Source organism: Notamacropus eugenii, chromosome 1 (assembly GCF_028372415.1).
Source record: "Notamacropus eugenii isolate mMacEug1 chromosome 1, mMacEug1.pri_v2, whole genome shotgun sequence".
NCBI lineage: Eukaryota > Metazoa > Chordata > Mammalia > Diprotodontia > Macropodidae > Notamacropus > Notamacropus eugenii.
Window position 1 is genome coordinate 684,651,928 of NC_092872.1, and position 25,355 is coordinate 684,677,282.

General features: G+C 35.4%; 1 pseudogene; it reads right to left on the minus strand.

The window, feature by feature from the left end:
* The window catches only part of LOC140519816 (thiopurine S-methyltransferase pseudogene), a 43,290-nt pseudogene extending 20,595 nt beyond the window's left edge, over nucleotides 1-22,695 (minus strand).
* Nucleotides 22,696-25,355: the final 2,660 nt, after the last annotated feature.

Here is a 25,355-nt window from a genome sequence, read left to right on the forward strand (position 1 = left end):
GGACTCATATTTTTTAATATTAATATAATTCCATCATTACTGTATGGCTACAAGAGGTGGGGCACTTTAGTCTCTGAAGATTTGCACATTAGTTCAACCAGAGACAATAGAAATGACTCTGAGGGGTGAGAAGGCTGCAACACATTCTAAACTAGGAATTATAAAATATAAGAATAAGGAATGCAGAAGTGAAGAATTACTTCAGTTGGTGATATGAAAGGAATGAGATACAAATGATAAACAGTATGTCCCGCTAGTATCCCAGAGATATGAAGGAAGTGTAATGAGTCCACTCAACTGGTTGCAGATAAGCCTGCTGTGTTTTATAGACTGAAAAGGCATGGATGGGTTGCTATCTGAATTGTTGGATACATATCCTTATTTATGAAATAATAGGTTAGTTTAAAATGTTGAATTGCTTACATGAATTGAATTATAGGAGAAGCATCTAATTTTTAATCTCTGCATCCAACCACTGGTTTTCCTCCCCAGGAAGGGGAAAATGTAACCTGGCTTAGAAGGAAGCCATTTATTCCACACCTTGACACTGTACTATTTGGGGGGGGGGGGGGTAGTGTTAGATTTTGCTTCTCTGATGGATGAATACAAGGTTTAGCATATTACGCTATCCCCAAGATATTTACATTGAATTATGATATTACGTCCAGTGGCATGACAACACTACAATCTAATTTTTAACAAAAATTTAAAAATTACAATTGGCTAGGCATTAGTGGGCCAGCTCTCCTCTGCTAACTGTGTTGTCTGAGTCTGTCTAGTCAACTTAGCTTCTTCAACAAAGCAAAAAAGTCAACAGAGTAAAACCTTGTACTAAATGATGTCTCAGGTTACTTCCAGGTTTAATATTCCGTGATTCTATGACTTCACTTAAAATTTAAATAATTTAATCATTTTCTTAATTACTTTAAAGGGAATCAAGTACCTATCCCTCTTTAATTAGTAATAAAACATAAAAAATCCCAAATCTAATAAATACATATTATAATAAAGCAACTGTTAGTGAGTGAACTTAGTGCTACTGTACACCTGATTTTTCTACCAGCCCAAATGGGAACTGATCCTAATATGAAGGAAATTATGCTTATTTCTCTGTGTACATAAGAAATAATAGAATATATAGAATGTATGCAGTATAATAATTATGTAACATACATGTATTAGAGGATACTTGATCGTAACAATGAAGTTACTTCTTATTTTGATGTAGAATATGAGATTTCTGTCTTCTGAGATTTCTTTCCATGTTCTAGAAATTTTCCAAAGGTCTTACCCTTCCTTTAGGGCTCTTAATACTTTAGAAGTGCCAGAGAAGTAGGTGAGCAGTTCATTCATTACACTTCACTCTCTATATAGAACTAATGCAATTATTTTTTCTTATCAAATGTTCTCTGAATAGTAAAATAGTATCTGTTCATTCATTCACTCATTTGTCCATTCATTCTTTCCTTTGTTCATTTGTTTATTTCCCAAGAAGGATTATTTCCTATGAGATAGAGAACATAAAGTCAAGAAGATCTAGATTCATTTCCAACTTTTCATCAATACAACCTCCATGACCGTGGCTAATTAGGTGATCTTTGCAATTCTCTAAGATTATAAGTTACAGATAAATAATTGATCTGTGTTATGGAGAAAGTTTGCACACAGAGAACTTTCTATACCTATCAATTTACATCATTTTATCTCCTTTGTCTTCACTCTTTGTGACGATTTCTCTGACCATAATAATGATAATAATATAGCATAAGTAACATAATATATATACATATGTATTGTGCAATTTCTACATTATTTTAAAATTTTAGTGCCTTAGAGAACTTGAATCAATGTCATAAAGTAGGTAGCATAAATATTATAATTCCCAGTTAAAAATTTAGTAACTGAAGTACAGGGAGGTGAAAGAGTCTTGGCTCAGGTCATACACATACGAAGTGGAAGATCAGGAACTAAAACTCATGACTTTGGGTTTTATTTCCAATTCTCATCTCTTGATACCATTATGCTTTCTGCTGATTGGAAAATAAAAAATCTTTAAATGGAAGATTCAAGAACAGTTATATTGCCAGTACTTAATAATCTAAGATGTTTGTAGACCAAGTTGACTATTTCTCCAACACATTTATATCACAAACAAGTCACATCAAAAATTGTTATTCATACTGTAGAAGAGAAATTTATATGAACTATCTCATAATTGAAGAAAGAATAATTAGTTACTTCCCAGACTTTTAAGGTCAATATTATTGTCTTTGTAAAAAAGTCTTTTCAATGATAATAACCTGTATGAATAACTTTTAAGGCAAGTTAAGTTAAATATCAAATTATAATGAAAATAATATTGCACATCACCTTAAATAAACCACATGACACAATAAAATAAAAATTAAAAAAAAACCTGTGACTGATTTTAAAGATGAATTAAAAAATAGTCCTGAAAAACAAAAATGTTATTAAAAATATAAAGCTATAGAATATCCCCTGGAGTCAGGAGATTGTAGAAGCTTGCTTTTCAAGGCCTTAGAAGATCATCCATTTTGACCCATATCTAGACAATGAAATGTATAGTTTAACAGGGACGTTTTGAAATGCTTATACATTATTTTAAGATAGTACTTGGTGTTTATGAAACACACGCTGTATACTATTACAAAATTACAGAATAGGGATGGACCTTAAGATTTCACCTATTCTGAATCATATTTAAACACAAATCTCCTAAAGTTATACATGAATCCAAATAGTAATTTCTTGAAGACCCAAAATGGAAACTGATAACAATGATACTTCTAAAAAATCAACACTCTATATGATACTTACACATGTATGTATATATATATGCATATATATATAGTGTATGTGAATATGTATTCTGTAATTTTTAAAAGCCATTTCAAAGATATATCAGCATATACCCACCAACTGAGATAAGGATACTTTTATATAATGCTGGACAGTATTATGCATTATTTGGAGGAAAACATACATCACATTGCAGTCAACCTTCACAAGATGAGATTCTCCTCAATTAAAATTTCCCTGGCAGTAAAGACTAATTTACCACTGAGTTCAAATTTACAGTTTTTCCCGTTCTGTATAAGGTGTCTGGAATTTGTTTTAGGAGGCATAGTGTTCAGGGCCATGGCATCATAGCTTAAGAACTAGAATGTATCTTATAATCCATATTAGGTAACTGTCTTAATTTACAGATGAAGAAAATGAGGCCCAGAAAAATTCTTTGACTCCAAAGACACATAGGCAGTAAGTGATAGAACAGAACTTTGAGCTACAGTTCTTGTGAAGCCGAATGTGGCACCATCTCCACTGTTCCATGCTCCACCATAAAATGAAACTTCAAGAGCAGGAATTCAGTGGAAGAGACAGAGCAAATGATTAAAGAAAACAGTTTACATCCCACTGTCTTAAGTCCATTTTCTTACCTTCCCTTTGGCAATCTCATCTACCATGTCTCCAAATAAGCCTACTTAGCACCAAAAACTATGAGAGAGAGAGAGACAGAAAAAGAGAGACACAGAGAGAGAGAGAGAAAGAAAGAGAGAGAGAGAGAGAGACAGAGAGAGAGAGAGAGAGGCAGGCAGACAGGCAGACAGAGACAGAGAGACAGAGAGTCAGAGAGAGACAGAGAGAGATAGAGAGACAGAGAGATACAAAGAGAAAAGAAATAGAGTCACTCAACCCCTCTTTGAACAAATGAGTGAGAAAGAGGAACTCCTAGCTATTGTGGAGAAAGTAACTCAGGCAGAGTATTAAATAGATTAGAGAGGCCTAGGAAACAAATCCAGATACACACCCAAAAAGAAAAAATAGTTCCTGCCTTGGGAACATAATACCTATGTGTTTGTTCTGAGAGATCTCAATTGTTTTTTGTCTTGGAATTCTCTTTCACTTAACTCAATGTTCAATTCAATAACATTTATTAAGTGGAGATTATATAGAAAGTATCATTCCAGTGGTTGTTACCAGTGAGAAAGTAGTGATTTGTTTGGGGAAGAGAGAAGAAAATGTCAAAAAGCTATTTGTTAAGAATTTAACTTATATGATGGAATACAATTATTCCATAAGAAATGATGAGCAGGTGGATTTCAGAAAGACCTGGGAAGACTTGCATGAACTGATATTGAGTGGAGTGAGCAGACCCAGGAAACCATTGTAAACAGTAACAGCAATATTGTATGTTAATTGACTTTGATAGACTTAGCTCTTCTCAACAATGCGATGATCTAAGACAATTCCAAAAGACTAAAGGTGGAAAATACTATCCACATCCAGAAAAAGGACCATGGAATCTGAATGTAGATGAAAGGATATTATTTTATCTTTCTCTCTCTCTCTCTCTCTCTCTCTCTCTCTCTCTCTCTCTCTCTCTCTCTCTCTCTCTCTCTCTCTCTCTCTCCCTCTCTCTCTCTCTCTCTCTCTCTCTCTCTCTCTCTTTCTTTCTTAAGGTTTTTCCCTTTTGTCCTGATTCTTCTTTAACAACATGACTAATGTGGATATGTGTTTAATGTGATGCTACATGTATAGCCTTTATCACATTGCATGCCATCTTGGGGAGGGAGGGAGGAATGGAAGGGGGAAAATTCAGAACTCAAAATCTTATAAAAGTACATGTTTAAAATTTGTGGTAGTGATTGTTGAAAACTGAAAATGAATAAATTAATTTTAAAAAGTGAATATTGAAAACTATAAAATAATTAATTAATCAATTAATAAAAAATTATCTTATGGTAGGCACTGTGTTAAATGCTGGAGAAACTAATGAAAGCATGCAAGACAATTCTTACCCCCTAGGAATTCACATTTTAATGAGGGAATACTGCATACATATACATACAGAGGGGAGACTATACACACATATGTACTTGTATGTGTTTATAAATACGTATATACACATATAATACAAATATAGGCATACATACATTTGTGTACATATATATATATATATATATAGTCTACACAGACACATATAGTCAACCCTCTCTTTTCATGGGGGTAATATTCCTAGAAAATGGGGAAAATATAAAAATGCAAATGTTGATACATTAAACCTAAGGGAAATGAGGGTTAGATTCCCATGACCACTTAAAACTGCAATCTTCCAATAGAAATTGCTGAAAATATACTTTTTTGTATAATTATTTGTATAATTATTTATAGCAAAACATTAATTCTGATATGTACTGTTTTCTAACACAGTAAACATGAAAGAACCCATAAAATACATCACACAAAATAAAATTAGTAACATGGTAAACATTTTTCTCACTAATGCTGTCTCAAAATTGATTTCACATAATATTCAATTTTCATAACATGTGTGTTTATAATATGTGTGTTCATCCTTCATTGCCAAAGAAGATCATGCCATCAGAGAAATAGTGACATGACTTGCACTTGACTTTGTTTTGAGTGAGGGAGGGCTGTGCAGATCACCAACCTCACTTCTTCTCCAGAGCCATCTGAATCCAGTGACCAGATATTCATTAGGATGACTGAAGACAACCCAGGATGATGCAATTGGGATTAAGTGACTTGTCCAAGGTCACACAGCTAGTGAATGTCAAATGTCTGAGGTGAGATTTGAGGTCAGGTCCTCCTGACTCCTGCACTGGTGCTCTATCCACTGCACCACATAGCTGCCCCTGCGAAATCTATAGTACTAAAAATAATATAAAGCAAATAAAAATTTTAAAACAAAAACTTTTTTTAACCTGTGTCCTACCTTCCACTGTTTCAGATGGTAGTGAGAAGGCATGGTGCCATATACTACAATGTTATAAACCTCTCTACCTTGGCCACCCTCTGAAAACCAAGGAAGAGTTTCCTGGGACTTCAGTCACTACTGTCAGAAAACAGGTAGGCTGGAGACATCTCAACATTATATCTGACACCCTGTCCTCCATGGCTGATGGATAGTGTTAAACATCATGAGGGACAAACCACTTGAAATAATCCATCAAAGACATTTGCTTCTTGCACCATTTGAGATCCTTAAGGGTCTCCTGGATGGCAGTGGCTATAGACATTCTGGAGGGAAGTTTTATCTAATATCTTTATTTACTTACTAAACTGCATCACTGACTTTGCACACTTGGGCTTAGAACCCAGAATACTTGTTCTATACTTTGAGGGCATAATTATAACACAAAACTTGGATTTTAAAGACAAACAATGGAAATATGCAATAAATGCACAGGGAGTTCTTTATAACACTAGGGTGAGCAAGACAGTGAAGCACCTAGTAGGGTACCAGTTGCTCCAAAAACTTGCACATAGCACCTTTCATTTTTTTTCTCTATTGCACCTAGCTATAAATGTGCAGGTTGCCAATATGAAAGTGACAGTGAGATTACTAATAAAATTAAGTAAATGTTACAGTCACAAAAGTTAAACGACACTAAGGATGGAGTAGATATGAAAACTACAGTTGAAAAGGGGGCATGAAAAGGGAATTCGTTAAGAGTACAAAAGCCATGACATGGTTTACAGCTGGCCTGGAATCTCTGAGGTTTTTTGTTTGTTTGTTTGTCTTTTTTTTCCTTTTCCTTTCTGGTGAACTTCAGAATGTTAACTCCTGTTCTTGTTGCTTTGTTACTGTTAAGTTTCTGTAGCTCACTTAGAACTCAGTTCCTTCTCCATAGCATCTTCTGGCTACTAGAGTTTCTCTTTCTTGTTTCTCATTGCTTTCAACCATGAAAGGTTAGTATTACTGCTGGGAAATCATAGTATTTACATATTAATTTCTTTATAAAATAGTATGTGTACAATATTCTCATGACATAGTTGTCATTATATCTAATTTATAAATGAGGGAATGGAAGTCATAAAAGATAAGTGACATTTTTAATAACTGCCATAGTCGGGACTCAAACCTGTACTTTCTGACTTCAATGCCTGTGGTCTTACTATTACATCATCCTACTTTTAAGCTGATTCTATAAGCATACTAACCAGAAGATCCTGAATGCTCCAAAAAGGAAGATGGAAAAAGAACACTTCTACCATGATATGTGCATGCATTTTTCTTCACTGACCTATCTAACTCCTTATTGGTTTCTGGCCTAAGAAATATCAGAAAGTTCAAAATGACTGATTTTTGATTTCTGGGAAAAGGAGGTAATTGATCAGGGCATGGTCATAATCTTTAAAAATCATTGAAGAACTAGAGAAGGTAAATGTAAACTTATTCTCCAAATCCTTGGATATTAAATCTAGAGTCCACCTTTCAAATCTTCAAGGAGTTTAGTTTAAGACAAATAAAAGAAAATGTTTCTTCAGTCAGTAAGCAACAAATTGATGTACCTTACAACCCCAAGGTATACTGCAGGCAGAAAAGACAAATAGAGAAACTCACCATGGTCATTAGAGTTAGAGACGCAGACAGTCTAAGAAATCACTCATTGAATCCAGCATTTTTGTTTTGTGTCTGAAAAACTGAGAAAGAAGGGGTTGACATGACAACCCCAAGTTACACAGGCAGTGAGTAGAACAGGTGGCATTGAACTCAGGTACAAGGACTTCAAAGGCAAGTTGTCAGTCTAGATAACTCTTTACTCACTAGGAGACTATTTCTTCCAATCAGGTATTCCATTCACCAATCTAGGAGTAAATCAGCAGCAAAGCTTCTATTTTCTTTTTCTGCTGTTTCATCTCTTACCAGAGAAGAGTTACAAGCACCTCTAACAGATTTCAGCTATCTCCTGCTGTAGATGTTACTAAAGAGAAATAGCTTTCTTCCAATGAGAATCATTCTTTCCTAAGCAAATTAGCCTCAAGCAGCAAGAAGGCAATGAACCTTCTAAGTTACCTGACTGCCTGGCTGCTGGTTTCTGTATATAACTCTCCCAGTGCTGTCTATTCTACTTTCTGCTCAGTCTTCACTCTCCTGTTAGTTCCTGACCTACTTAGGCAGGTTCTTCACCTTTACTTTTATATCCTTAAAGCAGTACCACCCTGGAGGAAGAGATTGCTGTTTCTACAATGAGTTGTGAAAAAGTAATGAACAATGTCTTCTCCCTCTTGCATCTGTTAGTTATATAAACAATAGTTCTTGGTTAATCATTTTATAGTCCTCAAGTAGTTATTTGACTTATCATTTTGTGACTTTTAACCTAAGGCTAAAAAGCTGTCATATGCAAATGATCTGAGGGAACACAAGACACTGCGGTCTCAGTCGTTCCCCAGGCATCAAACTCGTCTTTGTCATTGTGAGTCTCTGAAAACTGTGTTTCTTAATGCTTATATTTTATGATTTTAATAAATTAAACATTTCTCTGCTCCTTTTAGCTTCTAAACTATTCACCAAGGAAAGAGACATTATTTTATATTCTTTACAAGGTGATTTAAGCCTTTGTGCGTATGTGTACATATATATGTACATCTATGTGTAATATATGTGTGTATATGTGTTTATATATGTACATGTGTATGTATGTATACATATATATATGAATATATACATATATGAAAATTCCTCTTTTTTTGCCCCTTGTGGTAACCAAACTGCTGTTTCCATCTGGCAACTATTTCATTGTACCTCAATTTTATCAGTTTTTATTAAACAAAAGCTCTTTTTATGCCTCTTTCAGCCACCAAAGTCCTCACCTATGAAATAGACATCATTTAAAATTATTCATAAGTTGATTGTTTACCTTATCAGAAAATACTTTCTCTGTCCTTTCAGCAGCCAAACTAATCTCATCTTAAAGTCACAATTCCTTCAAAATGGATTTTAGATTTAGAAGCAGAGCCAACTTCAGAGGCAATCTGGGTCCAGCTGCTTCATTTTACATAAGATGAAACTAAGGTTCAGAGTGCTAAAGCTATTTGTCTCACTTCACACAGGTAGCAAGAACTAAAGATTTGTATAAAGCGGCGGGGGGAGACTGGAACTCTGATCCTCTGACACCAGAGATAATGTGCTATAACCTATTAAAAGAATAGAAAAGTATTGAGAATGGGAATATGTCAGTATATACATATAGATGTATTCACGTATATAGGTATACACATATACATATAGATGAGAAAATGTATAAAATCAGTCAACAACCATTAGAATTCTTATTTTATGCCAGTCTTGCTGAGAGTATACAAAGAAAAACAAAATACAACAAAGCTGTCATATTATTTACAATTAATGAAGGCTACAACATGCAAACAAGCTAAATACAGACAAATGATCTACATAAAGCATTAATTAGAAATAATCAACAGAATGAAGGGTCTAGAATTAAGGGGTGTTGGAAAAGACTTCCTGACGAAAGTAGGGATTTTAGCTGGGACTTCAGGGCAGCCAAGGAATTCTGTTGGCAGATACAATGACCTAGATCATTCCAGGCATGAGGGATAATCAGTGAAAATACCTGGAGATAGAAAAATAGAATGTCTTCCTTTTTTTTTTAAACAATAAAATTATGTATTTTTAGTTTTCAGTATTCACTTCTATAAGATTTTGTGTTCTAAATTTCCCCCCTCTCCCCCCTTCCCCTTTCCCAAGGTGGTCTGCTATCTGAAATAGGGCATACATATACAAACATAGTAAAAATATATCCACATATATCATGTTGTAAAGAAGAATCAAAACCAAAGGGGAAAACCACAAGAAAGAAAAAAAAAACAACAAAAAGGGGAAAAGTAGTATCAATGCTTATTTGTTTGTAGGAAGGTTCCAGCAGTGGGGGAAGTCTTGGAAATGCCTTTATCCCCTGCAGTGCTCATGTGTATTGACCTCTTGGCTACTATGACTAATTAGGCTTTATAGTTTGGGGATTTGGCTTTCTAGTGTCTGAATAAATGTTTTTCTTCTACCTCCTATGTGGAGAGTCTATTATAGTTTGTAATTGAGAACTATGCCGGCATATTCATAGTCAATACCAGTGCTGTGAATACTGCCTTGGAGATACAGTATATGTGTGTGTGTGTGTGTGTGTGTGTGTGTGTGTATACACACATACCTATATATATAGGTGTATGTATATATATATATATATAGGTGTATGTATATATATATATATATGTGTGTATATATATATATATATACACACCATATGTATATATAGAGATAGGTGTACGTATATATGTGGTTGGATGCACATACTATATACAACTATACATGGATTTACATACCTAAATATCTATACCTACATATGCACGCATGAGTATGCTTTGCATTATGTATGTGTACATACACACATAAGTGTATATATTTATATTTTATGTGCGCATATTTTATACACACATATGTTGCCTCAGTAGCATGTGTGTATGTTTATACTCATATACATATATATATACACACATATATGTAGACTATGTGGGCATATATACTAATATACAATTATTAGGTATTAAGTAAGTAGTAAGGCTAATATACTGTTAGCCATCTCACCTTTGTCTCTGTCCTTACTTCTTTGTCTTTCTCTGCCACACTGGCTATTATATAGGCTTATCACTTAACATATAGCTTATTTAACTACTATATAGAGTTACTAAAGTAAATGAGTAAAGGTTTTGAAAACATCCCTAAACTCTAATTCTGTTATAGAATAAGGCACATGAATAAACACAAACACACACATATGTACATACACACAGTATCTCACAAGTCAGCTCTTATCAAAAAGAAGTCTTTGTTTTTAGCTCAAATCCATTAACAGAGAGAGAATGAAGTTTACCTGAATGAATCATGGAACTCCCTGAGGAAGGCATGTCATGATCTATAGAAACAGAATTTATAAAGTAACATCAAAATATCTGCCCATTCTCCAAGCTGTGAAAAATGAGGGTATGTGTGTGTGTGTGTGTGTGTGTGTGCGTGTGTGTGTGTGTGTGTGTATTGGGTGCCGGGGGATAAGGAGTGTTACTTTTAACCAGACAGCACCCCAGGGGACTTTTCTGAGCACATACTTATCACAGGTGATGGGCAGTAGATGCTTTAAATGTCTAACATCACTTACTGAAGACAAACACAGAGCACAGAGCTCATTTGCATCATCATTGTTCAGGAGAAAAATCTATCCCTGAGGGCTTATAATTATTTAAACCTAAATCAGGTTATTATGGGAGCTCTGACTGTCTGCCTTGGCTTCCTTTGTTTTTATTTTTTCTTTCTTTATGATGGCTCCTACTATACTCCTCTCAATGAGTCCTTGGTACCACACTTTCTTTTACAGTGAAAATTGGGGTAGAGGACTTCATGCTGACCTGACATGAGGAGAACAAATGGAAAAGGAAAACTCATAGCTAAAGGGCTGTGTGAATACCTTCCAGATTCCTCGCCTTCACTCACACTGTTTTCAGTAAACTTCATTATATACAGACTAGACACAAAGAAACCTTCATACTCAAAATCAAATTTCTTTTTGTTCCCCCTCCACTCACACCCCCACACGCAAACATATTAGTCCTGTTCACATTTTGAGAAGGGGGATAGTAGATGACATTAGTAGATGATTTTCAGTTTCTCTTAAAAATAGAAACACATGAGCATTAACAGGTCCTAGATTCCTACAATTTAGACTCCAAAAAACACCTTAGTGATACTCTCATTAAGGAACTCTTGACCTCATTTCATGGACCCCCAAGGTAATAACAGATAGATTTGAGGGCATCTGTGAACTTGAACAGGAAAGAAAAAAAATTTCATATTCACTAATATGACCTTTCCTTCAGAATAACTCCCTTCTTCCTAACTTCCCTACTACTGTCAAAGGTATCATCATCCTGTTAGTCACCAGGATCACAACCTAAATAGTCATCCTTTCACTTTTCATTCTCACTCCCCACTCCCTCGAGCAACCTATTGCCAAATCCTATTGTTTATACCTTAATAATATCTCCTTTAGGCTTCCTTTCTCTCAAATGTACCATCCCTCTACTACATGTTTTTATCACCTCATACTTAGACAATTGCAACAGTCTTCTGGTTGGTTTTCCTGCCTCAAATTTCTCCCCACTGGAGACCATGATCTTCTTGACTATCAAAGTGATCTCTCTTGGCACATGTTATTTTCCCAACTGTTACTCTATTCAGTAAAGTGTAGTAGGTTCTTATTAACTCCAGAATCAAATGTAAATCTTCCCTTTGATTTGAAGAAGGACAGACAGACAGACAGATAGAGGGATAGATAGATAGATAATAAATAGCTAGAAAGATAGATAGACAGACAAACAGATAGATAGATGATAGATAGGTAGATAGATAGTTGTAATGGCATATGCATATAGTTCTTTGCATATCATCTTCCCCATTATATTGTAAGCTCTTTGAGATCAGGAATAGTTTGTTTACTTTGTTTGCTTTGTCTTTCTATGCAATACGATATTCACAGCACCTTCAGTGGTTATGAATGTCCCAGCACAATTCTGAATGTCAAAATATAACAGACTCTCCATATGGAAGACAGAACCAAAACATTTATTCAAACACAGGAAGCCAAATCCATCATAGTAACAAAAATCTATACACATTAACAATCCAGGGGTCACCACCATCTTCCAGCCTTTTCTCTATTAGGCTTCCCACAAACGAGCTCCCTTAAACAAAATCAAAGACAAGCTCTCCCACTCATGCTAGGTGCTGCCTGCTCTTTCCCAGTTCTGACTAGTCTGTCCAACTTCCTCTCAGCTCTGCTCTAGCTCCACCTCTTCCTGTTACATCCTTCCTGCTCCATCCCTTCCTGTTCTACCCATTCAGCAAGCTCCTCCTACCACAGGCTTTGTGTGACTCAAACTCATGTGACTTAGGCTTCCATGTGACTTAAGCAGATCACATTGGTCTCTTAATGGATAGGAAAGAGCTTTCCATTATGTTAAAAATGTATTAATTCCATGAAAAATACATTAACAACACAGCATCCCCAATCCTTAGCACAGTTTAGGGCACATATTAAGAACTTAATAAATGCTTCTTGACTTGACTTAACTCTAAATAAAATTTAGTATTTCCTTTAATTATTTAAAAAGACATTTCAAGAAAAGGTCCATGGGTTTTACCAGACTGTCAAAGGAATCCTACTTACTAAAAATGGCTAAGCCCCTTTTCCACATCCACATTTTATAGAGGTAGAAGATAAGGCTTAGAGTAGAGAAGTGGTTTACCCAATATGACACAGCTAGTAAGCAGATGAAGACATGCAAATGCTTGAGATAGTGCATGATTTGACTTTTCTCTCTTTATCTTCATTTGTGCCTTTCTTTTGATGTCTTACACGCTTATTTTCTGCCTAATCAAATCATTGTGTCTGAGTATTTTTCAAATATTCCTTAATCCTCACTCTCTAATCTTTGCCAGTTTTCATTTTGCTCTTTTCCTCTATTATACTTATCCTATTTCTACTTGCTATGAAGAATGAAGAGGCTCCCTTTTATGATTCCTTTATGGAGGATTTCTTCTTATGAGAAAAGTTAAAGTGAATGAGAACTTTGTTTTACCATTGATGAAACCTTCTTACAAAGACATAAATTCACCATACCCTGGGTTCTCATTGACCTACTAATACCATAGCAGTGACTATTAGTTGATGCATAGATAGTCATTATAACTTTTGGAGAAATTCATACACACGCACACACACACACATTCATACTGTAAAAGAGAAGAGATATACAAAATCTTCCTCATGGAAGATTAAGGTATAAGGTGATTGGCTAAGCTTGGAGACATGATTCTTTTCATTCTTGCATCTCTAATTCAGGGAACCTCCCCAAAGAGATGGCAGCAATAGAGTAGTTTTCATACTCCTAGTCGAGGAGCAATTCAAGGGAGGGAATTCAAGAACAAAGCCTTCATTACAGAAACTCTTTTTGTCCCTCCTGTTCTTTCATCAGCAGCCTAAATTTATTTTCAGTTTTAATGTTCCTAATGCTTTTCTTGTGGAACAAATAATTATTTTGTAATTAGGCTTCATTACTCATCTTTGTGATCATATTTTGAACCTGTTAAAAAAAACTCTATCTTTGATCCTACACATCTGCAACAATCTTTTCTTTTTTTAGATAGAACTTTTTCCCCTTTCTTTTAGGATTTGCTTTTCATAGAGTTCTGTAATTGATTGCTTTTCTTCCTCACACTAAAAAACAGGTCTAAAAAGAGCATTCTACAACCATTGTTTATTGCTAACAGTACAAATCTCACCTTGATTATAATACATCCATTGAGATATGTGCATAGAATCCAAGAGTCCTCTTCCTAGCCTTGGCTTGGGCCTTGTAGATCTAAGGCACATAATAGGAAGGAATTCCCATCACTGAGGCATGGGGCTTAGGTCCTCAGCTCTTATTATTAGTGAAGGCAGGAAATTTTGCCCAAGGTGATATTGTCAACTGTTCTACTCCTAGCCCTGGTTAGTTACTTATGAGCTAAAGGGAGATACTGATTGTCCAGGAGTGGCCCTATTACCCATTTAAGAATTTCAGCTTATTTCTGATAGGAAAGAGTGGCTCCAAAAGTCATTACAGGAAGCTTTGCACTGACATGTGCCACTACCAGAGGCTGGTGGTAGATGTTACTAGGGGCCAGAAATCAGTGACACAAGCAGTGAAGTTTATAGGAAACAATAGAAAAGGAAAGAAAGAAGGAATGCCTAGAAAGTCTCAGGAGGATTCTGGAAATTAGGTAGATTCTATCAAATGATAGAGCTGATCTCTGGGCATCAGCCAAGGATGGGAGACAACCATGATATCAAGGAAATGAGAGTGATTATTCTCCAGACTAGTGATTTAACTGTTTTCATGGGATTCTTCAGTGATGTTCCTCCCAAGTATTAGCATTTTGGGTATTATTTCTAAATGCAGAATAGGCGAAGAGGAACCACTCCATCTACTGACCTTGGACCATCTTAATAGTGATGGTCTTATACCAAGAGACAGGATAGGAGATAACTCAGTTATTAGAGTATACAACCAGTGGAGATCAAGGTGTTAGACTTCAGCAAACCACTTAATAAGTTTCTATAGCAAATTAAAACTGTCATTACCCAAGGTTACATGATGGATCTTAGGTTAAAAATGGAATCTAAGGAACTTCAAAGGATCACACACTGAGAAATGATTATTTTCTCTATACTGTGCTTTCATTTCATCTATTCATCCCTCTGCAATCAATATTCCAAACCCAACAATCTCCTAAAACTTCTTTCTCACAAAGTGACCAGTAAATTCTTTACTAAGTCCAGTGTTTTTTCCCCCTTCATTGATTTATATGCAACATTAAATCATTTCATCATAACTTTTTCTGAACAATATCTCCTCTCTTGCTTCTGTGGAATTGCTCTCCTGTTTCTAACCACTCTCAATCTTTGCCACTTGCTTATTTTCCATTTTCCTCTCTCAGGGGGTGAAAAGTATTGTACAAATGAATAACTCTGTTTATAGGCATACGCAGAGTGTATGATTTCACATCCTGAGGAGAAGAGACAGGTCCAGCAATGACACATGCTTAAAGTGTATTAACCCATCCAGGCTCACATTCTGTGCGAACCTATGACTATATCTTATACATACATTCTAAATTATGTATTTATCTGTGTACAATTGATACTTGGTCATAGGATAAGACAAAGATAAACAAAGGAGTCACTCGATAAGCTTGTATTAAGTATTTACTATGTTTTAGCCATTGAGGATAAGAAAATAAAAAGAAAATAAATAATCCCTGATATTGGAGTTTATAATTTATCAGGGAGAGAAATATATATATTTATAGCATATGAAAAATAAACACAAAGCAATTTTATATTATCCACAAATATAATAGATACTTATGCATAAAAATATACATGAAAACTTTTAAGGAACAAGTGAAAAGAATTGCAAAATAGAAGTAACATTTATTTATAGTCCAATAAGCAGAGATAGATAGATACAAAGATACAAATAGTGATAAATATGGATTTACAAAAGTACACACCTGTAAAAGAGATTTCAAGAAAAGACAAAGCTGTTTGGATAAGATAGCATATACACACATATAAATTCATAATATGACATTTTTATTCCTGTTAAATGTTTAATAGTACACATATAAATATATATCAACACATATATTTTGCAAGCCTGAATTTTGTAAGTTGCTGGCTTCCTATCCTATTGAGATATATTGATATGGATTAACAGCCATCTGCTTCGTGCATATGCAGTGAAGGATCCCCATGTGTACCTTAGCTGAAGGCCCAACACTTAGCATAGTTTCTGGCACATTAGAGTTGCTTCATAAAGGTTGATTGGTGTATATGATAAATGATAAACTTCCCATACCAGCCCTGGACGATCACATATCTCCTTTGTCACGCCCCAACTCCTCTGTTCTCTCTTTTGTTCCTTCAACTAATTTTCATGCCCAAGCTCTTTAAAGCGTAAAACTGGAAGCAGAGATCAAAGATAGTACCTTGTCTCCTCAAAAATTAAAGAAAGACAAAGTTCAAAGTGGTTATCAAAATGTGGAGAATCAGATATGGAATCCATAAAGTGAGTCCACCTAAAAGTAGGAGAGTACAAAGCCTGCACTTTTGTGCCCTACAGGGGGATCCTTTCAACTGTGCAACAATATGGATGAGAGGGGCACTAGAAATATGGCCCTGAGGAAAAGGACATGAACACATATCAGGGGGTCAAAGGAAGTAACTTTTGTCATAGAGAGAGGATTAGAAATTTGAGTATGCACCCATGAGGTATTATTGGATAAATGTGGACTCATAGATATGGATGTAAATACCATGCTTCATTTACATAGAAATGGGAAACATTGACTTTTCTCTGTATAAAACTAACAAAGGTAGAAGGGACTTTTCAACCTACTGCTTGGCAAAAGCTGAGTATATCTATAACTAGGTTTTGTGCAGAAAGTCTTTTGCTAGCCAATTACGTAAATCTTGTAAATCACTGGTCCTCAAGCCCTAACCTAAGCCCTTTTCTTGCTTTATAGCTTCCTTAATTTCATTTAATAACTCATCAGGGATTTATTAAATGCCTGTTAAGTTCCAGACATCATGCTAATTATAGGGAATACAAAGACATATAGGTGGGTACACACATAAGATAGGCATGCATATATAATGCACACAGATACATATATGCATTGCATGTATGTGTGTACATATACACATACAAGCACATATAAGTACATGGATGTATGATATATACAAAATGAACACAAGATTATTTGGAGGTCACTATTGCATAGGAGTTGATAAAAAACCTTTACACAGAAAGGAGCACTGAAGCGGAGATTTGGAGGGCATCAATGATTCCTAAAAGTGAAGATGAGGAAAGAATGCACTCTAGGAGTAGAGGACAACCAGTGAAAAGGTAAGAGATGGGAAATGGTACAGCCAGTATTCACAGGCTCTGAATAAGTTGTGCTATTTCTTCTAAACCTAAGGCTGTGAACTTAAAATTGTATTTATTTTGATAAATACATTTTAATTAACTTCTCTCTAATCTCACATATTTTATTTTATTCATTTAATGACATTATTTTGAGAAGTGGTCTGATTTTTGGCACTAGAATATTTTTTAAAAATGGATCCATGAAACAAACAAACAAAAGAGGTTAAGAATACCTTATGTTTATGATTCCTGAATTAGTATATTCTTACTCAGTGACTAATCTGAGTTCCATTCTCATGATTACAACTACTTGATGGCTAGAATTATATCTCATCATCCCATCAAAATCAATATATTCCAACTATGGTCTTCATACTAACTTTTATGATTCCTTCAACTCTCCTATTTCTCTCTCTTTTTTAAAGATTTTATTAACCTTTATTTTTACATTGGCTGGATTCCCTCTGTAGTTTTTCCATTCTCCCTCTTTGAGATACAGATTTATAATGAAAATTTTAAAGAAATAAAAAAGGAAAAAAAGCTTAAAAGAATCAGAACCAATCAACACATCAAATATTTTTATATTTTATGCAGTTTTCTACACTTGTGGAACCCTATTTCAAAAAAGGAGCCTAGGGAAGTGTATACTCTCATTTATTCCTTGAGATGAAGTATGCTTTTATTTTAGTTTAGTAATAGCTTTGATTGTTTTGTGATCATTGATCTTTCCATTTAAATTGCAGCAAATGTGTTTGTTGTTTTCCTGACTCTGCTTACTTCACTTTGCATCAGTTCATACAAGTCTTCCATGTTTCACTATATCAATGATCTTCATCATTTGTTACAGCCCAGTAATATTCAATTATATTCATGTACTATATTTAGTTTAGTCTCCTCCTCCCTTAATCTATAGGCATTTCTTTTATTTCCAGATTTTTATTACCATGAGAAGTACTGCTATCAATATTTTGCTTTACATAGAGACTTCCATTTTGTGAATGACATTCTTGGGATATATGGCTAGCAATGGAATCTCTTGGTCAAATGATTGAGTATTTTCACTATTTATTTGTATAATGTCAAACTGCTTCCCAGAATCAACTTATTGTTCTACCAAGAATACAGTAATGTGCCTACATTTGATCTGCAACCTTGTTTCTGATCCTAGCTTTGCCACTTATTACTGATGACTCACCAGGACTTCACCTTCACCTTTACCTTCACCTTTACTTTTCTGAGCCTAAATCTGTAAAATAATGTTGTATAATCTCACCCCCACTTAATTCCTCATAATTTTGCTTTGAAGCACTTGAGGTGATTTCTTTTTAAAATATACAATATCAGAATTTCTTCCCTACCTCCCAGTGCTGTACTGAGGACCAGATGAGAGGTAACAAAGTACAATAGTGATAATGATGAAATAGATGATGACAATGTCTCCTCATCTCAGACTAAACAAAATGCTACTTCATTCATACAATATTAATATAATATGATTTCAAATTCTTCCAATATCCTTTTTTCTCCCCCCTTAACCCTTTCCAGGTTATTCATGTATTTTCAAATGTATGTCCTATAGACTTGGTCTGACTAAGGCAGAATACAGTGTTGGCATTAACTTCCTAGACATTATGCCTCTCTTCATTCAGCCTAGGATTGATGGTTAGTTGTTAGACTTCATTCTCTAAGAGGACTTGATGAATTCAAGTTACAGTCAAGTTAGAGTGTCCCGAACTGCGGCTGAATGGACTAATATGAGCTTAGAAGGCTCTAACACTGGTGGGGCATAAATAGCTCATGTGAACATTTGGGGTGGATTCTCTGTGCCTCTCACATTCTTTGATGTTAGCAGACCATTATGGGTTGTACAGTGCCAGCATCTCCTATATCATGCAACCAATTCCAAAGTTCTTCAGAGGGACCTTAGGAATATTTCAATATTGCTTCTTCTGGCCATCATATAAGTGCCTTCCTTCTGTAAGTTCTCTATAAAATAGTCTTTTAGGCAAGAATATGTTTAACATTTGAACAATGTAGCCAACTCATTTTACTTGCCCTCTCTGCAGTAGAGTTTGAACACTTGGCAGTTTAGCTCCAGAAAGGACCTCACTGTCCAATACTTTATCTTGCCAAGTGTTCTTCAGAATCTTCTTAAGACAATTCAAATGGAAGTGATTCAGTTTCCTGGCATGCCACTGGTATATGCTTGGGCATGCAAAGATGAGGTCAGCACAACAGCTCCCTATACCTTCAGTTTGGCAAGCATTCTAATACCTCTTCTCTTCTACATTTTCCTTCAGAGCCTCACAAACACTTGAGCTAGCTCTGGCAATACATGTGTCAACCTCATTATCAATGTGTCCATCCCTGGAAAGTATACTGCCATGATAAATGAACTTTCAAATAACATTCAAAACTTCTGCATTTGCTATAATCAATAGTTCCAATAGAACCAATGGTGTAGTGGTAGCTGATGGAGCACCTGTGTTTCTTGGTGTTATTAGGCCAAAGCTAGCATAAGTAGCAGAGAAGCAACCCATACTTTGCTACATCTCAGCTTCAGAGGCAGCATTGAATGCACAATAATCTGCAAACAAAAAACTCATGTACCAACTCCCCCTCTATTTTAGTTTCAGCTTGAAGCCTTTTCAAGTTAAATAATTTATCATTATTATGGTAGCTAACCTGTATGCTGTATTCATCCTCACTGAAGACATTTCACAACATTGTAGAAAATATTATGCTAAAAAGCATGGGAGCAAGCACGCAACCTTATTTCACATCATTGGTGACTGGGCCAGTGCAAGGGATTATCCATTTTATAGAACCTGGGTAAGCATGCAATCATTAAATTGACATTTAATATTGATGAATTCTCTGGGCATCCAAATTTTCACATAATTTAAACCCTTGTGACTGACAGTATTTGTAGACCTGGTCAGGTCTACAAAAGTTGTGTAGAGACCTCTCTTCTGCCCCTGGTATTTCTCCTTGAATTGTCAGACAGCAAGCACCATATTGACCAATCCTTAGCCCTTTCTAAAGTCACATTGGATTTCAAGTATTTGACTGTTTTCCAGGTGAAAGGTCAGTCTATTAAAAAGGACTCTGGCAAAAATCTTACCAGCAATGATTAAGAGAGAGATTGTCAATGTACAATCTATTTCTTTTCAATTTATGGAGATGAAAAATGGAGGTATCACTGAACTCCTGGGTTATAACTTTCTCTTGCTATACAATCCAGAAATTTTAGTCAACTTTTGTATGAGCAATGAACTCCTCACCTCATAAAACTCAACTGGAATAGATTTAACACCAAGTGTTTTGTCTCAGAAAAGGAGCCTAATGGCATGCACTGAAAACATCTTCCTCAGTTGGAAATTTGGCTAAAGAGGGACTGACTTTAACCTGAGGTAAATGGTTAATGGCTTTAGCAATGATTGATGATATGTGTCGAGAATACCATCTTCAGTTCATCTCTCCAGGATCATGTCCTTATCACTAATCAATGTGGCTCCATCAGCACTGAGTAGCTGAGATGCACCATAGATTTTTGGCCCATAAATACCTTCAGGGCATCATAAAAGCACTATGATTATTGCAATCAGCGTAAAAGTGAATGTTATCTGTCTTCTTATTGAGTGAAAAATCCTACATCTCTCTAAGCTTCACTTGTACTTTACTTTTGATGGAGTTACATGCTGCCTTCTTAGAGACGGATGAACTATTCTATTGGTAAAACTGTGGAGTTCTCAGTTTTTATTTAGCAGCTTCTGCATTTCTGCATCATTTTCATCAAACCAGTCTTCAGGTTTCAGAGAGTTCTGGCTCAGATAGCTTCCCACTCCTTATCTGCTCTGCTCTTGCCAATTGTATATTGCCTCAGCTTTCCCCTCAACTTAGCATGAACTGTTCCCTCCACAGAGAAGTGCTCTAATTTGTTGACATCAATTCTTCTAGCAGTCATTTTGCCTTGGGGCCTTCACTTTTATTGAGTTTGAATATTTTTACCTTGGAGAGGATGTCTATAATTGGTCCAGCACTTTGCACTACACATTGTCTTCATCACTCTCATATCCTGCCTTTCTTCCTTTAAATGACAATATTAAATGGTGATATTTGCTGCAAGTTTGCATCTTCAAAGTTTTATTATGTTAGGTAAATTGAAGACAGTGTTGATGATGAGTTCATGAAATGCACAAGTCTTCAGGAGTAAATGACCAAAGCTGTTGTTGTTTTCAACTCCATTCCTCCCAAGGACTCCCTGTCATGTCTGGTAGTCTGTGCCTACTATTGCATTAAAGTCATTCAGAGTGATAAGCTTTTTCTCTTCTAGCACAGTGATGATGAGGGTCTCCAGGTTGTCACAGAATTTATATTTGACCCCATCAGAGTTCATCATGGTAGGAATATAAACACTGATGATGGTGGCATGTTACTTTCATGAAAGTGTCAATCGCATTGTCATGAGTCTATTGTTAACTTCTTTTGGGAAGCACGCAAACTTGTTCAGCAAATTAATTCTGATTGCAAAACCTACACCAGCTTTATGACACTCGCCTTCACTGTGGTTACTCCAGAAAAGAAAGAAAAACAAAAACATGTATCCAGCTCCGACTTCACTAAACTGGTCTTCACTTGCAAGTCTTGTTTCACTTAGGCCTGCTTTCGGATGCAATACCTTCTGAATTCTTTTGTAACAAGAGCTGTTTGTCTTTCAGGTCTACTGAATTTTGTGTTGTCTCTAAGTGTGCACACATTCCATATACCAATGATAAGTTGAATCATCTTTGCAGAAGTCTTTGTGTCAGTTTCAACCATAGGATGGGATCCTCATCTGCTTCAGAAAATACACCAGGGTTGGATAAAGCAGAAAAATTTTAGGGCACATTTTCTAGCCCTTTCTTCACACCAAAAGGTGAGCAGTGTAATCCTTAAAAGTTGTTCAGATACCTTGGGGGCTATCAAATCCTACTGTTACTTCCATTGATAACAAAGTCCTATGACCTGTACCAAAATGTGCAGGGTTCTGATTATAGCTTCCGGTGTATCCATACCTGTTTCTTCATCACTTACCTATCACCACAGGACTTTCAGATAGGAAAAATGACAAAATGGTATGGTATTGCCTTTTGATTCATGTACAGGTCAGATTTAAGTGAGACAGAGTTGCATGAAGTTGTCACTCTCACTCTCTCTTATAGAGCTAACCAAGTCCAATGACATGACACAGTCAAGATCACTGGTGATGGCTGTAAATGCAGGGGATGACCTTGGTGTCTTCAATGTCTTATGAAACACTAAGTGCTCCCCTGCTTCAACCACCTTCATGTCCGTTGGAACAAATTGTTCTCATCCACCCCTTCCACCAGCGGAAGTCTTCAAATGACTGGAGAAGACACTCCCCTTATTCACTGGTGGATTTGAGACCATGTGGATACTCTAAACCTAGGTTAGCCCATCTACTGAAATGGTGTGCCAGGATATGAAAGCTATACGTTGATGCTTCTTGGAGCCTTAGGTGAGAGCTGGGTAGATCAGGTAGATGGGAAAGCAACCTTAAAAGGACTCAGTAGCCCTCACATAGGAGGTAGTAGTCTTCTCTAGACACACTCTACACTGCACCTAAGCTTGCACTAACTTCTTTAAAAGCCACTATATTGCACTGTTGAATGATTTTAAAATAGCAGTCTATTAGCCACTCTTCCAGATTTTCTTTAGACAAATGATTGCTTATCCATACTTCCTTCATCTTTTGCACTACTGCACATTATTATACTAGACTGGTCTTTCTGTTCTAACCCATTGGCATCTATGGATCCAGCACATGACATTCAATATGTGATTTACTGCTCCTAATTTTATATCTTTTGTAATTTCATAAGCATGCAATCTATATTTTTTATTCAAATCATTGAAAAAATCCTAAACAAAAGTCAAGGATGCATAACTCTGACTTTTCATTAGAAACTTACCTCAAATGAGAACTTCTCAGAACACCTTAGAACACAGAATAATAGAAGGTATAACATAGAATGTTAAAACTGGAAGATTATTACATTGCATATTACAACTCATCCAAATTTTGTAGATATTTGTAAACTCTCAATTTTATAACTCATTGGTCAACTTTTTAGTAATTTGCTTCTTAACCAACTTTGTAATCTAATGACAGACTATCTTTTGATAGACTTGTACCCTAAAACTTTCATGATTTGTAGGGCTTATCAGAACATAGCTTTCCAAAATGCAGGGTCGTATCCATGCCCAGGTAAGGCACAAAGATAAGATATTACTAAGAAACAGACTATAAGAAGAAACAATTTAGACATCAATTCATCTACCTCCCCTTTTTTTAATAATGGAAAAAGTAATTCACTGGATATAGAGAAAAATTACTGACAGAACTAGCTCTCCAACCTAGATAGTCTGTCTCCTAATCCAATGTATTTTCCAGAATACTGTGCTGTATCTCATGGTATTTATATAAATCACCTGCTTCCATGATGGAGTTTCATTTGAGCAAATGTCCATGTTCTAATATTATAGGAATTGTCCACACAATGGCAAGTTTTGAGTAGAGTTAATTATTCTATCAAGCTTAAGATTCAGAATAATAGCCCACTGCCTTCTGCTGGATGGCATGTTGCTCCCACATGTTTTCCCACTGTATTGCTTTTGGTTCTCTGCCTTAATCTAATCTCCCTACTTATCACCCTTAGGTCTGTCTTAACATTATTGCTTGCCAATTATCTCATTTCCATTGAACTTCTTGTTTGGTTTTAGATGACTATGGATTTTTGTGTTTCTAGATTGATCTCGGTGTCACACCATCTGCAAATTTGATTAATACACTGTTTACTCAGATCATCCCTATCATTAATAAGAATAGAAAAGAAAACAAACCAGCTTACACCAATCCTGTGGTGCCCCAATAGATATCTACCCTCTGCTCCTGACACAGCTATTCATCATGGCCCTTGGTTTATAGCCCTGTAGCCAGTTCTCTGTCTCTTTGACAGCATTCATATCTGAATCAACTTGAATTAATCTTAGGAGTAAGTTGTTGTGAGACTCCTATATTAGATGCTTAACTCTAGATGCATTGTTTTTATTTTATTGCCCATAATATAATAAAATGGAAATGTTTGATCATCTTAAAATCCCGTCTTTAGGGATTTATCTCTCTCTTCATCACCCACCACCTGTTTCAGAAGTTGTATTTGCATTTTTTCTTACATTTCAGTGCATGTATATAAGAATAAATATTTTAACTATCATACATAAGTGATTATTCAGAGATTAATTAATCAGTGGGATATATTTTTATTTCTAGAACATATTGTTTCATCTCCTTATTTTCCTTTTATTGTTCTTTTATTTATACATATCTTTTTATTTGTCTCTATACCCCATAACACAGAGCTATTCCTTAAAAAAGAGAAACAAGAGTGAAAATTTAAAAAAAGAACACTTTTCAGCAAAATTTTAAAAAATTCACCAAGTTTTGGCCTATAAATCATGTCCCAAACTCATAACACCCTATATTTCCAGTGAAGTGGTAATAAATTTGTTCACTTTGTTTTTGAGTAGAAGCTTGGTCATACTAATTAATTTTAATTTGTTATACTAGTTCTTTTCATTTGTGTTGTGCTCATTGTATAAATTGTTTTCCTCATTCTACTCACTTTAATTTGCTTCACTTCATAAATCTTCCTAAGATTCTCTGTATCTTCATATTAATGATTTCTTTTCATGCAACAATATTCCATTATATTCTTGTACCATAATCCATTGAACTATTGTCTAAGTAATCTTTCCCCAGCCGTCCTTAATATCAGTGCTTTTCCTCAATGACTACTTCCAATTTATCACGTGTGTATCTTTTTACAAGTAGTTCTTTTGGTTCTTGAGAGCAAAGACTATTTGTTGCAGTTGGTTGGAGTCCTAGCACTTAATACAGTGCTGGCACATATTAGGGTTCTTAAAAA